The 13,255-nt window shown below is 46.5% G+C and overlaps 2 protein-coding genes across 3 annotated transcripts in view; one reads left to right on the top strand and one right to left on the bottom strand.

Annotated features, from left to right (window-relative positions):
* DUS4L (dihydrouridine synthase 4 like) overlaps positions 1–12,600 on the bottom strand; it is a 79,571-nt gene extending 66,971 nt beyond the window's left edge. The window contains exon 1 of the mRNA XM_063927064.1: positions 12,368–12,600. The gene's annotated coding sequence lies outside the window, so the exon portion shown is untranslated. The remainder of the gene's footprint in view (positions 1–12,367) is intronic.
* The window catches only part of COG5 (component of oligomeric golgi complex 5), an 866,036-nt gene that overhangs the window by 20,650 nt on the left and 832,131 nt on the right, over positions 1–13,255 (top strand). The gene's annotated exons all lie outside the window — the stretch shown is intronic.

Raw genomic sequence — 13,255 nt, 5'->3', positions numbered from 1 at the left:
GGACACAGTCCAGAAAAAGGTGTTTCTCCCGGAGGAGAAAGCCAGGGAGTTATCCGAGCTAGTCAGGAACCTCCTAAAACCAGGAAAAGTGTCAGTGCATCATTGCACAAGAGTCCTGGGAAAAATGGTGGCTTATTACGAAGCGATTCCATTCGGCAGATTCCACGCAAGAACTTTTCAGTGGGATCTGCTGGACAAATGGTCCGGATCGCATTTTTCAGATGCATCAGCGGATAACCCTATCTCCAAGGACAAGGGTGTCTCTCCTGTGGTGGTTACAGAGTGCTCATCTTCTAGAGGGCCGCAGATTCGGCATTCAGGATTGGATGCTGGTGACCACGGAGGCCAGCCTGAGAGGCTGGGGAGCAGTCACACAGGGAAAAAATTTCCAGGGAGTGTGATCAAGTCTGGAGATTTTTCTCCACATAAATATACTGGAGCTAAGGGCAATTTACAATGCTCTAAGCTTAGCAAGACCTCTGCTTCAAGGTCAGCCGGTATTGATCCAGTGGGACAACATCACGGCAGTCGCCCACGTAAACAGACAGGGCGGCACAAGAAGCAGGAGGGCAATGGCAGAAACTGCAAGGATTTTTCGCTGGGCGGAAAATCATGTGATAGCACTGTCAGCAGTGTTCATTCCGGGAGTGGACAACTGGGAAGCAGACTTCCTCAGCAGGCACAACCTCCACCCGGGAGAGTGGGGACTTCATCGGGAAGTCTTCCACATGATTGTGAACCGTTGGAAAAGACCAAAGGTGGACATGATGGCGTCCCGCCTGAACAAAAAACTGGACAAGTATTGCGCCAGGTCAAAAGACCCTCAGGCAATAGCTGTGGACGTTTCTGGTAACACCGTGGGTGTACCAGTCGGTGTATGTCTTCCCTCCTCTGCTTCTCATACCCAAGGTATTGAGAATTATAAGACGTAGAGGAGTAAGAACTATACTCGTGGCTCCGGATTGGCCAAGAAGGACTTGGTACCCGGAACTTCAAGAGATGCTCACAGAGGACTCATGGCCTCTGCCGCTAAGAAGGGACTTGCTTCAGCAAGTACCATGTCTGTTCCAAGACTTACCGCGGCTGCGTTTGACGGCATGGCGGTTGAACGCCGGATCCTAAGGGAAAAAGGCATTCCGGAAGAGGTCATTCCTACCCTGGTCAAAGCCAGGAAGGAGGTGACCGCACAACATTATCACCACATGTGGCGAAAATATGTTGCGTGGTGTGAGGCCAGGAAGGCCCCATGAAGAAATTTCAACTCGGTCGTTTCCTGCATTTCCTGCAAACAGGACTGTCTATGGGCCTCAAATTGGGGTCCATTAAGGTTCAAATTTCGGCCCTGTCGATTTTCTTCCAGAAAGAATTGGCTTCAGTTCCTGAAGTCCAGAAGTTTGTCAAGGGAGTACTGCATATACAACCCCCTTTTGTGCCTCCAGTGGCACTGTGGGATCTCAACGTAGTTCTGGGATTCCTAAAATCACATTGGTTTAAACCGCTCAAATCTGTGGATTTGAAATATCTCACAGGGAAAGTGACCATGCTGTTGGCCCTGGCCTCGGCCAGGCGAGTGTCAGAATTGGCGGCGTTTGTCTCAAAAAAGCCCATATCTGATTGTCCATTCGGACAGGGCAGAGCTGCGGACTCATCCCCAGTTTCTCCCTAAGGTGGTGTCAGTGTTTCACCTGAACCAGCTTATTGTGGTACCTGCGGCTACTAGGGACTTGGAGGACTCCAAGTTGCTAGATGTTGTCAGGGCCCTGAAAATATAGTTTCCAGGACGGCTGGAGTCAGGAAAACTGACTTGCTGTTATCCTGTATGCACCCAACAAACTGGGTGCTCTTGCTTCTAAGCAGACGATTGCTAGTTGGATGTGTAGTACAATTCAGCTTGCACATTCTGTGGCAGGCCTGCCACAGCCAAAATATGTAAATGCCCATTCCACAAGGAAGGTGGGCTCATCTTGGGCGGCTGCCCGAGGGGTCTCGGCGTTACAACTTTGCCGAGCTGATACTTGGTCAGGGGCACACCCTGACTGAGGAGGACCTGGAGTTCTCTCATTCGGTGCTGCAGAGTCATCCGCACTCTCCCGCCCGTTTGGGAGCTTTGGTATAATCCCCATGGTCCTGACGGAGTCCCCAGCATCCACTTAGGACGTTAGAGAAAATAAGAATTTACTTACCGATAATTCTATTTCTCGTAGTCCGTAGTGGATGCTGGGCGCCCATCCCAAGTGCGGATTGTCTGCAATATTTGTACATAGTTATTGTTACAAAAACCGGGTTATTATTGTTGTGAGCCATCTTTTCAGAGGCTCCGCTGTTATCATGCTGTTAACTGGGTTCAGATCACAGGTTGTACAGTGTGATTGGTGTGGCTGGTATGAGTCTTACCCGGGATTCAAAATCCTTCCTTATTGTGTACGCTCGTCCGGGCACAGTATCCTAACTGAGGCTTGGAGGAGGGTCATAGGGGGAGGAGCCAGTGCACACCACCTGATCCTAAAGCTTTTACTTTTGTGCCCTGTCTCCTGCGGAGCCGCTATTCCCCATGGTCCTGACGGAGTCCCCAGCATCCACTACGGACTACGAGAAATAGAATTATCGGTAAGTAAATTCTTATTTTTTCCCCCATCAGATGAATTAAATGAAGTGTGTGAAGAAGCGTGGGCTTTCCCTGATAAAAAATTGGTAATTCCTAAGAAGGTACTAATGGCGTTCCCTTTCCCGCCAGAGGATAGGTCACGTTGGGAAACACCTAGGGTGGATAAAGCGCTCACACGTTTGTCAAAAAAGGTGGCACTACCGTCTCCGGATACGGCCGCCCTCAAGGAACCTGATGATAGAAAGCAGGAGGCGATCCTGAAGTCTGTATATACACACTCAGGCATTATACTTAGGCCAGCTATTGCGTCAGCTTGGATGTGCAGTGCTGCCGCTGAGTGGTCAGATAAACTGTCAGAAAATATTGACACATTAGACAGAGACACGATCCTGTTAACCATAGACCATATAAAAGACTCAGTCTTATATATGAGAGATGCACAGAGGGAAATCTGCCGACTGGCATCTAAAGTTAGTGCATTGTCCATTTCTGCTAGGAGAGGCTTATGGACTCGCCAGTGGACAGGAGATGCAGATTCTAAAAGGCACATGGAAGTGTTGCCATATAAAGGTGAGGAATTATTTGGGGATGGTCTCTCGGACCTAGTTTCCACAGCAACGTCTGGGAAGTCAGCATTTTTACCCCATGTCCCCTCACAGCCTAAGAAGGCGCCGTTTTATCAGGTTCAGTCCTTTCGGACCCAGAAAAACAGGCGTGGAAAAGGCGGGTCTTTTCTATCCAGAGGCAGAGGTAGGGGAAAAAGGCTGCAACAAACAGCAGGTTCCCAGGAGCAAAAGTCCTCCCCCGCTTCTTCTGCCAAGTCCGCCGCATGACGGTGGGGCTCCACAGGCGGAGCCTGGTACGGTGGGGGGCCGCCTCAAGAATTTCAGCTATCAGTGGGCTCGCTCACAGGTGGATCCCTGGATCCTTCAAATAGTATCTCAGGGGTACAAACTGGAATTCGAGGCGTCTCCACCCCACCGGTTCCTAAAATCTGCCTTGCCGATTGCTCCCTCAGACAGGGAGGCGGTGCTAGCGGCAATTCACAAGCTGTATTCCCAGCAGGTGATAATCAAGGTACCCCTACTTCAACAAGCCCGGGGTTACTATTCCACACTATTTGTGGTACCGAAACCGGACGGTTCGGTGAGACCCATTTTAAATTTGAAATCCTTGAACACATACATAAAAAAATTCAAGTTCAAGATGGAATCGCTCAGGGCGGTTATTGCGAGCCTGGAAGAGGGGGATTACATGGTATCCCTGGACATCAAGGATGCTTACTTGCATGTCCCCATTTACCATCCTCACCAGGAGTACCTCAGATTTGTGGTACAGGATTGCCATTACCAATTCCAGACGCCGTTTGGACTGTCCATGGCACCGAGGGTATTTACCAAGGTGATGGCGGAAATGATGATACTCCTTCGAAAAAAGGGAGTTTTAATTATCCCGTACTTGGACGATCTCCTAATAAAAGCGAGGTCCAAGGAACAGTTGTTGGTGGGAGTAGCACTATCTCAGGAGGTGCTGCACCAGCACGGCTGGATTCTGAATATCCCAAAGTCACAGCTGGTTCCGACGACACGGCTACTGTTCCTGGGTATGATTCTGGATACAGTCCAGAAAAAAAAGTGTTTCTCCCGGAGGAGAAAGCCAGGGAGTTGTCATCTCTAGTCAGAGACCTCCTGAAACCAAAACAGGTATCAGTGCATCGCTGCACGCGGGTCCTGGGAAAGATGGTGGCTTCTTACGAAGCAATTCCCTTCGGCAGGTTCCATGCCAGAATCTTTCAGTGGGACCTGTTGGACCAGTGGTCCGGATCGCATCTTCAGATGCATCGCTTGATAACCCTGTCTCCAAGAACCAGGGTGTCTCTACTGTGGTAACCGACAAATAACAAGTGGCGCTTGACAATCAGATAAATAAAAAACATTTATTTGTATGAAATGTGTAAAAATTACAACAATCTCCCGGGAGTGTAAAATAATGATATAAATTTCACAACAATAAAAATGTGCACTGTATTATAGCTTCATTATCAATTGCTCGGAAAACCATTAGTAATAAATAATCTTATTTGCACATGCTTATTTAGTAGCAGCACCTGGGAGGTTTTCAACCGTGTTGGGTTCACTTTGTACACACAAGATAATGATGGAGAATGTATGTAACTAATAGGTATTGAATCTACACATGAGTCACTCACGGCTGTATATACCAGAAGGAATTGCGTGTATCACAGATCCATAACAGTGAATAGCTGGTTTAAAAAGTTAATTAGAGAATTACCTCCGCTGGGCAGGAGCCTGTTCTATCCTTGCTCCCTGGTGTCGTCTCACCGTCCCGTCAGAGACACACACCAGAGCCTCAGCGGGTATGACTGATGCTGCGCCGTGCAGGGAGCCCCAACGAGCCGTTCCCGATGGTCCACGCCACCTCCGGTACCTCCGCACTTACAGAAAGGAGGCTGTTTAGCTGGTTATCCGGTGTTTACCGGTCTGCGCCGGGCTGGGAAGGAGCGGCACCCGCTGTTTTCACTTCCCCAGATTGCGTGGACGGCTGTGGCCACAGGGACCAAGGCTGCAGTGCAGATGCTCCCGATTGCGGTATTAAAGGACCGGGCTCCTGTGCACGGATGGGAAATCAGAACGGCAGCTACTGACAGTGTGGATCCTTGGAGGGAGAAAGCCTGTATCCTTAACGCGTTTCAACGCCAGCAGGGCGTCTTTTTCGAAAAGGGCGGAGAATCATGTACTAGCACTGTCAGCAGTGTTCATTCCGGGAGTGGACAACTGGGAAGCAGACTTCCTCAGCAGACACGACCTCCACCCGGGAGAGTGGGGACTTCATCCAGAAGTCTTCCAGATGCTGGTAAACCGTTGGGAAAAACCACAGGTGGACATGATGGCGTCCCGCCTCAACAAAAAGTTAAAAAGATATTGCGCCAGGTCAAGGGACCCTCAGGCGGTAGCTGTGGACGCTCTAGTGACACCGTGGGTGTACCAGTCGGTTTATGTGTTCCCTCCTCTGCCTCTCATACCAAAGGTATTGAGAATAATAAGAAAGAGAGGAGTAAACACCATTCTCGTGGTTCCGGATTGGCCAAGACTAGCGTGGTACCCGGAACTTCAAGAGATGCTCTCAGAGGACCCGTGGCCTCTACCGCTCAGACAGGACCTGCTACAGCAGGGGCCCTGTCTGTTCCAAGACTTACCGCGGCTGCGTTTGACGGCATGGCGGTTGAACACCGGATCCTAAAGGAAAAGGGTATTCCGGAAGAAGTCATTCCTATGCTTATTAAGGCCAGGAAAGATGTTACGGCAAAGCATTATCACCGCATATGGCGGAAATATGTTGCATGGTGCGAGGCCAAAAAGGCCCCAACAGTGGAATTTCAACTAGGTCGATTTCTGCATTTCCTGCAAGCAGGAGTGAATATGGGCCTAAAACTAGGCTCCATTAAAGTACAGATCTCAGCTCTGTCGATTTTCTTTCAAAAAGAACTAGCTTTAGTACCTGAAGTTCAGACATTTGTGAAAGGAGTGCTGCATATTCAGCCCCCATTTGTGCCTCCTGTGGCACCTTGGAATCTCAACGTGATGTTGAGCTTCTTAAAATCACATTGGTTTGAGCCACTAAAAACCGTGGATCTGAAATATCTCACGTGGAAAGTGGTCATGTTATTGGCCTTGGCTTCAGCCAGGCGAGTGTCAGAATTGGCGGCTTTATCATGTAAAAGCCCTTATCTGATTTTCCATATGGATAGGGCAGAATTGAGGACTCGTCCCCAATTTCTCCCTAAGGTGGTGTCAGCGTTTCACCTGAACCAGCCTATTGTGGTGCCTGCGGCTACTAAGGATTTGGAGGCCTCCAAGTTGCTAGACGTTGTCAGGGCCCTGAAAATATATGTTTCCAGGACGGCTGGAGTCAGAAAATCTGACTCGCTGTTTATCCTGTATGCACCCAACAAGCTGGGTGCTCCTGCTTCTAAGCAGTCTATTGCTCGCTGGATTTGTAGTACAATTCAGCTTGCACATTCTGTGGCAGGCCTGCCACAGCCAAAATCTGTGAATGCCCATTCCACAAGGAAGGTGGGCTCATCTTGGGCGGCTGCCCGAGGGGTCTCGGCTCTACAACTTTGCCGAGCAGCTACTTGGTCAGGGGCAAACACGTTTACAAAATTCTACAAATTTGATACCCTGGCTGAGGAGGACCTGGAGTTCTCTCATTCGGTGCTGCAGAGTCATCCGCACTCTCCCGCCCGTTTGGGAGCTTTGGTATAATCCCCATGGTCCTTACGGAGTTCCCAGCATCCACTAGGACGTCAGAGAAAATAAGAATTTACTCACCGGTAATTCTATTTCTCGTAGTCCGTAGTGGATGCTGGGCGCCCATCCCAAGTGCGGATTGTCTGCAATACTTGTAAATAGTTATTGTTAACTAAAGGGTTATTGTTGAGCCATCTGTTGAGAGGCTCAGTTGTTTTCATACTGTAAAACTGGACATAGTAGCACGAGTTGTACGGTGTGATTGGTGTGGCTGGTAAGAGTCTTACCCGGGATTCTAAATCCTTCCTTATTATGTCAGCTCGTCCGGGCACAGTGTCCTAACTGAGGCTTGGAGGAGGGTCATAGTGGGAGGAGCCAGTGCACACCAGGTAGTCATAAATCTTTCTAGAGTGCCCAGCCTCCTTCGGAGCCCGCTATTCCCCATGGTCCTTACGGAGTTCCCAGCATCCACTACGGACTACGAGAAATAGAATTACCGGTGAGTAAATTCTTATTTAAAATAAGCCCTACCCCGAAAATATGCCCTATGGTGTTTTTTGTTGAAAAAAAAAAAAAGTACAGTGTCTTATTATCGGGGAAACACGGTAATAAAGGATGTGTCCAGGGAACGTCTGCTTACGGATCATGGGTGGATCCTGAATTTTCAGAAATCTCACCTGGAACCGACCCAGCGTCTTCTTCAGTTCCTGGGAATTATTCTGGATACTGTGTCTCAAAAGGTGTTTCTCCCGATGGACAAGTCCTTGACAATCCAGGCTATGGTTTGCTCGGTGCTCAGTCCTCGCAGGGTATCCATACATCTTTGCATCCGATTACTGAGCAAAATGGTGGCTGCTTACAAGGCAATCCAATGTGGCAGATTTCATGCTCGTCCATTTCAGCTGGATCTGCTGGACAAATGGTCGGGGTCTCACCTTCACATGCATCAGGAAGTGACCTTGTCTCCAAAAGCCCGTATTTCTTTCTTATGGTGGCTACAGGTTCCTCACCTGGTAGAGGCCGGGAGTTTCAATATCCACTCGTGGAGTCTACTGACAACGGATGCCAGCATCCGGGGATGGAGGGCTGTGACCCAAGGAGCCCAGTTCCAGGGGATATGGTCAAGACAGGAATCTGCTCTGCCCAGTGCCAGATTAAGGTCCTGATGGGCCTGGAGCTGAAATTTATAAAGGGCCTACTGTGCGCCGCCACAGGGAGTGTGACCAGCATGGTGGGGGTGTGACTACTGATATGGGATGGGGGGGGGGTCTGTGCCGTGGGGCACAAAAAAAATTAACTATGGATTATTAATAAAATAACATTTATGTTATTGAGGTTAGTAATACTCTGGGAACAAAAAAAAGTCCAAATTGCGTGAATTTAGTAGATAAGAACCACTTGGCCCATCGCATCTGCCCACTGCACTACCATCATATGCTAAACATCTTTGGCGGCATTAGATCCACTGGCCAGGGGCAAATTCAGGATTTGTAAGAAAACGTTTCAGTGTTTATATTTTATATAAAATATATATATATATATATATATATATATATATATAAAATAAGGGGGGATAGGGGTATCAGCGACTTACAGTGTCTAATATATTGATATAAATATGAAGAATACTCCAGGATACGGTTTAGAAAAAAAGGTAACAAAATATTTATTTATACAATTTAAAACATAATGATGGGATAAGAAAATAGAATATAAAAGCTTGATAATACCAAAAGAATAGATAAAAAATATATAATTTAGCTAGAACCCTGAATCACATAAAATCAGTAAAAACAATATTGTACTGATAAAAGATATTTTAGGATAAGAGAATGATGCTTATCTTAAAAAACGGAGAGTCAGTAGAGGTACACCCAACGCGTTTCGTCCATCAGACTTCATCTATTTTTTTATCCCATCATTATGTTTTAAATTGTATAAATAAATATTTTGTTACCTTTTTTTCTAAACCGTATCCTGGAATATTCTTCATATTTATATCAGTATATTAGACACTGTAAGTCACTGATACCCCTATCCCCCCTTTTTTTCCACATTTTAACTCTAAAGGCAGCTTATCCCTGCCAAGTATTTAGGGGTTAGCTGACACCTTATATTATTAAAAGGAGTGTCTTGAACCAAAGTATTATACTATAATAAGCTATCTGCTCACATACACCTGTGGCGCCATACTCCCACTACCCAATCCATATATATATTCATCCTGACGAAAATGCCGTAAAGACATTGAAACGTTGATTGAACATCAGACCAGCCTGTCTGTCTTTCTTACTGTGCCGTGAGTGCCGCCCGTTGTTGCATTTTTATATTGGACACAGCGCACGCTGTTACCAGGGAAGGCACCGGCTTATTTATCTGTACGCCAATCTTTGGATATTGTGAGTGCCGTGGACTTTCTTTACTTATATATATATATATATATATCTATCTATCTATCTATCCAATACGGCAGGCAGCACTCAGTCTTGTACTTAGCCGTAAGTATGCATAAATACCCTGTGGGGTGTGCTTTATTGTGACGTTTCGGGGACTTCTCCCTTTCTTCAGACAAAACAATGTGTCAAACAGTGACCTTAAATAGGCAGTCACAATAAAGCACACCCTACGGGGTATTTATGCATACTTACAGCTAAGTACAAGTCTCTGAGTGCCGCCTGCCGTATTGGATATCCATATTATCGGGGACTGCACCCCTGAGGAGGGCACCGGAGCCGGTTATTGCATGACTGGAGTGCCGGAAAAAATAGCTTTATATACACACACACACACACACACACACACACACACACACACACACACACACACACACACACACACGTAATCCGCAGCACACGGTCAGGAATACAAGCAAAGATAGCAGAAGTACTGCAACGTTTCAACATTTATTATATCGTCATCAGGCACATTAACAAACAAACATACAACTGACCTTATATCCCATTTCACCCACATGGCGAGGACCGCGTCCGGAAACAGAGGGACGGCGCCAATGTATGACTTCATCACCACCCGTCCATTGCTAGGACCACAAGCCAAACAAAACAATTAAAAGCATGAATAAAAACACAGCTAGGGGGTATATGCAGAAGCAATCTACTGTACATAACATATTATAATATAGATAACATTATACTACAAAGTAGCACCTCAAAGAGTAACATAATAAGATATACAATTCAAATACATGCAGATATGCCAGAATATTCATTCAAACCCCTCGGTGACAGGGTTTGTAGGCGGTAAATCCACAGAGCCTCACATTTCAATAGTTTAGAAGCACGGTCACCCCTCCTTAAATTAACCGGTATATGATCAATGATCATATACCTTAACGTAGCCAAACTGTGACCCGCCTGCATATAATGACGGGCCACCGGTTGGTCGCTATGATTGGTGGAAATAGCTTGTCGTATTGCATACCTGTGTGTGGCCATACGTTCTCGCAGGGTGCGTTCAGTTTTCCCTACATAACTGAGTACGTAGGAACAAGTAATAAGATACACAATGTAGCGTGTAGTACATGACACGCGATGTTTAATATAAAACTTCTTACCACTATATGGATGGCAAAAACTGTCGCCCACTACAACAGAGCGACAGGTAGCGCAATCCAGACAGCGGTAGCAGCCATTTTTATGGTTAAGAAAACTTTTAGCAGTCTGCGGCTGCTGAATGCCGGTGACGTCTGTACGCATAACAATATCTCTGATGTTACAGCCACGAGAATAACAATTCATAACTCTAGTCTCGGAAAGGTTTAAAGCTCCATCAGACTGGACTATGGGCCACAATTTCTTGCTAATGTTCGCTATTGCTAACATTGATAAACAGATTGTTAATTTCTTACAAAGAGGCTATGAATTGTGTCATTTAAATAAAGCTAAAGAGAGGGCATTGCGTATTCCACGTTCTAAATTATTGCAACCTAAAAAGAAGGAACACGTGGATTCTGTCATGCCCTGGGTTAATCATTTTAACCCTTTTAGTGGTACCATCAGTCAGATTAGCAAGAAATTGTGGCCCATAGGGGGTAATTCCAAGTTGATCGCAGCAGGAACTTTGTTAGCAAATGGGCAAAACCATGTGCACTGCAGGTGGGGCAGATTTAACATGTGCAGAGAGAGTTAGATTTGGGTGTGGTGTGTTCAATCTGCAATCTCATTTGCAGTGTAAAAATAAAGCAGCCAGTATTTACCCTGCACAGAAACAAAATAACCCACCCAAATCTAACTCTCTCTGCACATGTTATATCTGCCTCCCCTGCAGTGCACATGGTTTTGCCCATTTGCTAACAAAAATCCTGCTGCGATCAACTTGGAATTACCCCCATAGTCCAGTCTGATGGAGTTTTAAACCTTTCCGAGACTAGAGTTATGAATTGTTATTCTCGTGGCTGTAACATCAGAGATATTGTTATGCGTACAGACGTCACCGGCATTCAGCAGCCGCAGACTGCTAAAAGTTTTCTTAACCGTAAAAATGGCTGCTACCGCTGTCTGGATTGCGCTACCTGTCGCTCTGTTGTTGTGGGCGACAGTTTTTGCCATCCATATAGTGGTAAGAAGTTTTATATTAAACATCGCGTGTCATGTACTACACGCTACATTGTGTATCTTATTACTTGTTCCTGCGTACTCAGTTATGTAGGGAAAACTGAACGCACCCTGCGAGAACGTATGGCCACACACAGGTATGCAATACGACAAGCTATTTCCACCAATCATAGCGACCAACCGGTGGCCCGTCATTATATGCAGGCGGGTCACAGTTTGGCTACGTTAAGGTATATGATCATTGATCATATACCGGTTAATTTAAGGAGGGGTGACCGTGCTTCTAAACTATTGAAATGTGAGGCTCCGTGGATTTACCGCCTACAAACCCTGTCACCGAGGGGTTTGAATGAATATTCTGGCATATCTGCATGTATTTGAATTGTATATCTTATTATGTTACTCTTTGAGGTGCTACTTTGTAGTATAATGTTATCTATATTATAATATGTTATGTACAGTAGATTGCTTCTGCATATACCCTCTAGCTGTGTTTTTATTCATGCTTTTAATTGTTTTGTTTGGCTTCTGGTCCTAGCAACGGACGGGTGGTGATGACGTCCTACATTGGCGCCGTCCCTCTGTTTCCGGACACGGTCCTCGCCATGTGGGTGAAATGGGATATAAGGTTTGTTAATGTGCCCGATGACGATATAATAAATATCGAAACGTTGCAGTACTTCTGCTATCTTTGCTTGTATTCCTGACCGTGTGCTGCGGATTACCCATGTGTATATACTGGATTTCGGCTTGAAATACCTACTGCGGGCACCGGGACTATCATTTATTTCACTGGGAGTGCTTTCCTTCTGTATACTTTTATTATATATATATATATATATATATATATATATATCTCGATCCCAACCCGATTACAGTATGTGTATAGCTACAGTGTGGGTGCACACACCTCCTACCTAGTTACTGAAGTTCTGTCTTGCCAACAGTAGATGTGGAGGATGAAAGTACAGAGCCGTAGTTACTTTGCAGTGCTGCTGGATGGATTTCCTGTTCTGCAGTCAGGGCTCTTGCAAGGAAACCTGGTGATGAGCGCCTCCTCCTTTCCAGCCATTGGGGTTTTCTGCAGGCAGGACTCCTCTCCCGACAGGCTAGTAAATCGCGGGCATAATGCCGCGGAGGGGGCGTGGCCTAATACCGCGAGTGGGCGTGGCTTCAATGTTTACAAATATATAAAAAAACTAATTGCTCCGTTGGGTACCCTGCGTGTGCCACGGACCGGCGCTGCAGCATGGGGTTCAAGGGTAGAGGGGAGGGGGGGTGTTATTGATGCCGGAGTGGGCGGCCCCTAGGTCACAGCAGGCTGTAGTAGCAGGGATTTATTTTTTCCTGTTTACTTCAGCTAAAACATCTACAGAATCGGTGGGCCTATTTTGGAGGGTGGGCCTGGAGCTGCAGCTCCATTAGCCCCATTGTTAATCCGGCCCTGTCTCTGCCGATAAACATCCTGGAACTCGGGGCAATTTACAATGCTCTTCTGCAGGCTTCTCATCTCCTAAATGATCAGGTGATCCAGGTTCAGTCTTGTGGGGAACAAGAAGCAGAGTGGCGATGAGAGGTATCAAAAATGGGATGGGTCAAATGGTCACTTTCCTCAATCCTTCCTATACTGAAGGAAGGCTTCTCAGGTCAAACCTAAAGTGACACAGGAGATCAGAGGTACTATTATACCCCTTTCAGACATGCATCAAAATCCTGAGTTTATGCATGTGAACGCGCATCAACCTGGGATTTGGGTTTTCTTCCTACCAGGGTCATGGAGCTCAGACCTGGGAATTTGCAGTTCT

Source organism: Pseudophryne corroboree, chromosome 6 (assembly GCF_028390025.1).
Source record: "Pseudophryne corroboree isolate aPseCor3 chromosome 6, aPseCor3.hap2, whole genome shotgun sequence".
Lineage (NCBI taxonomy): Eukaryota > Metazoa > Chordata > Amphibia > Anura > Myobatrachidae > Pseudophryne > Pseudophryne corroboree.
This window is presented reverse-complemented; position numbering and strand designations above follow the sequence as displayed.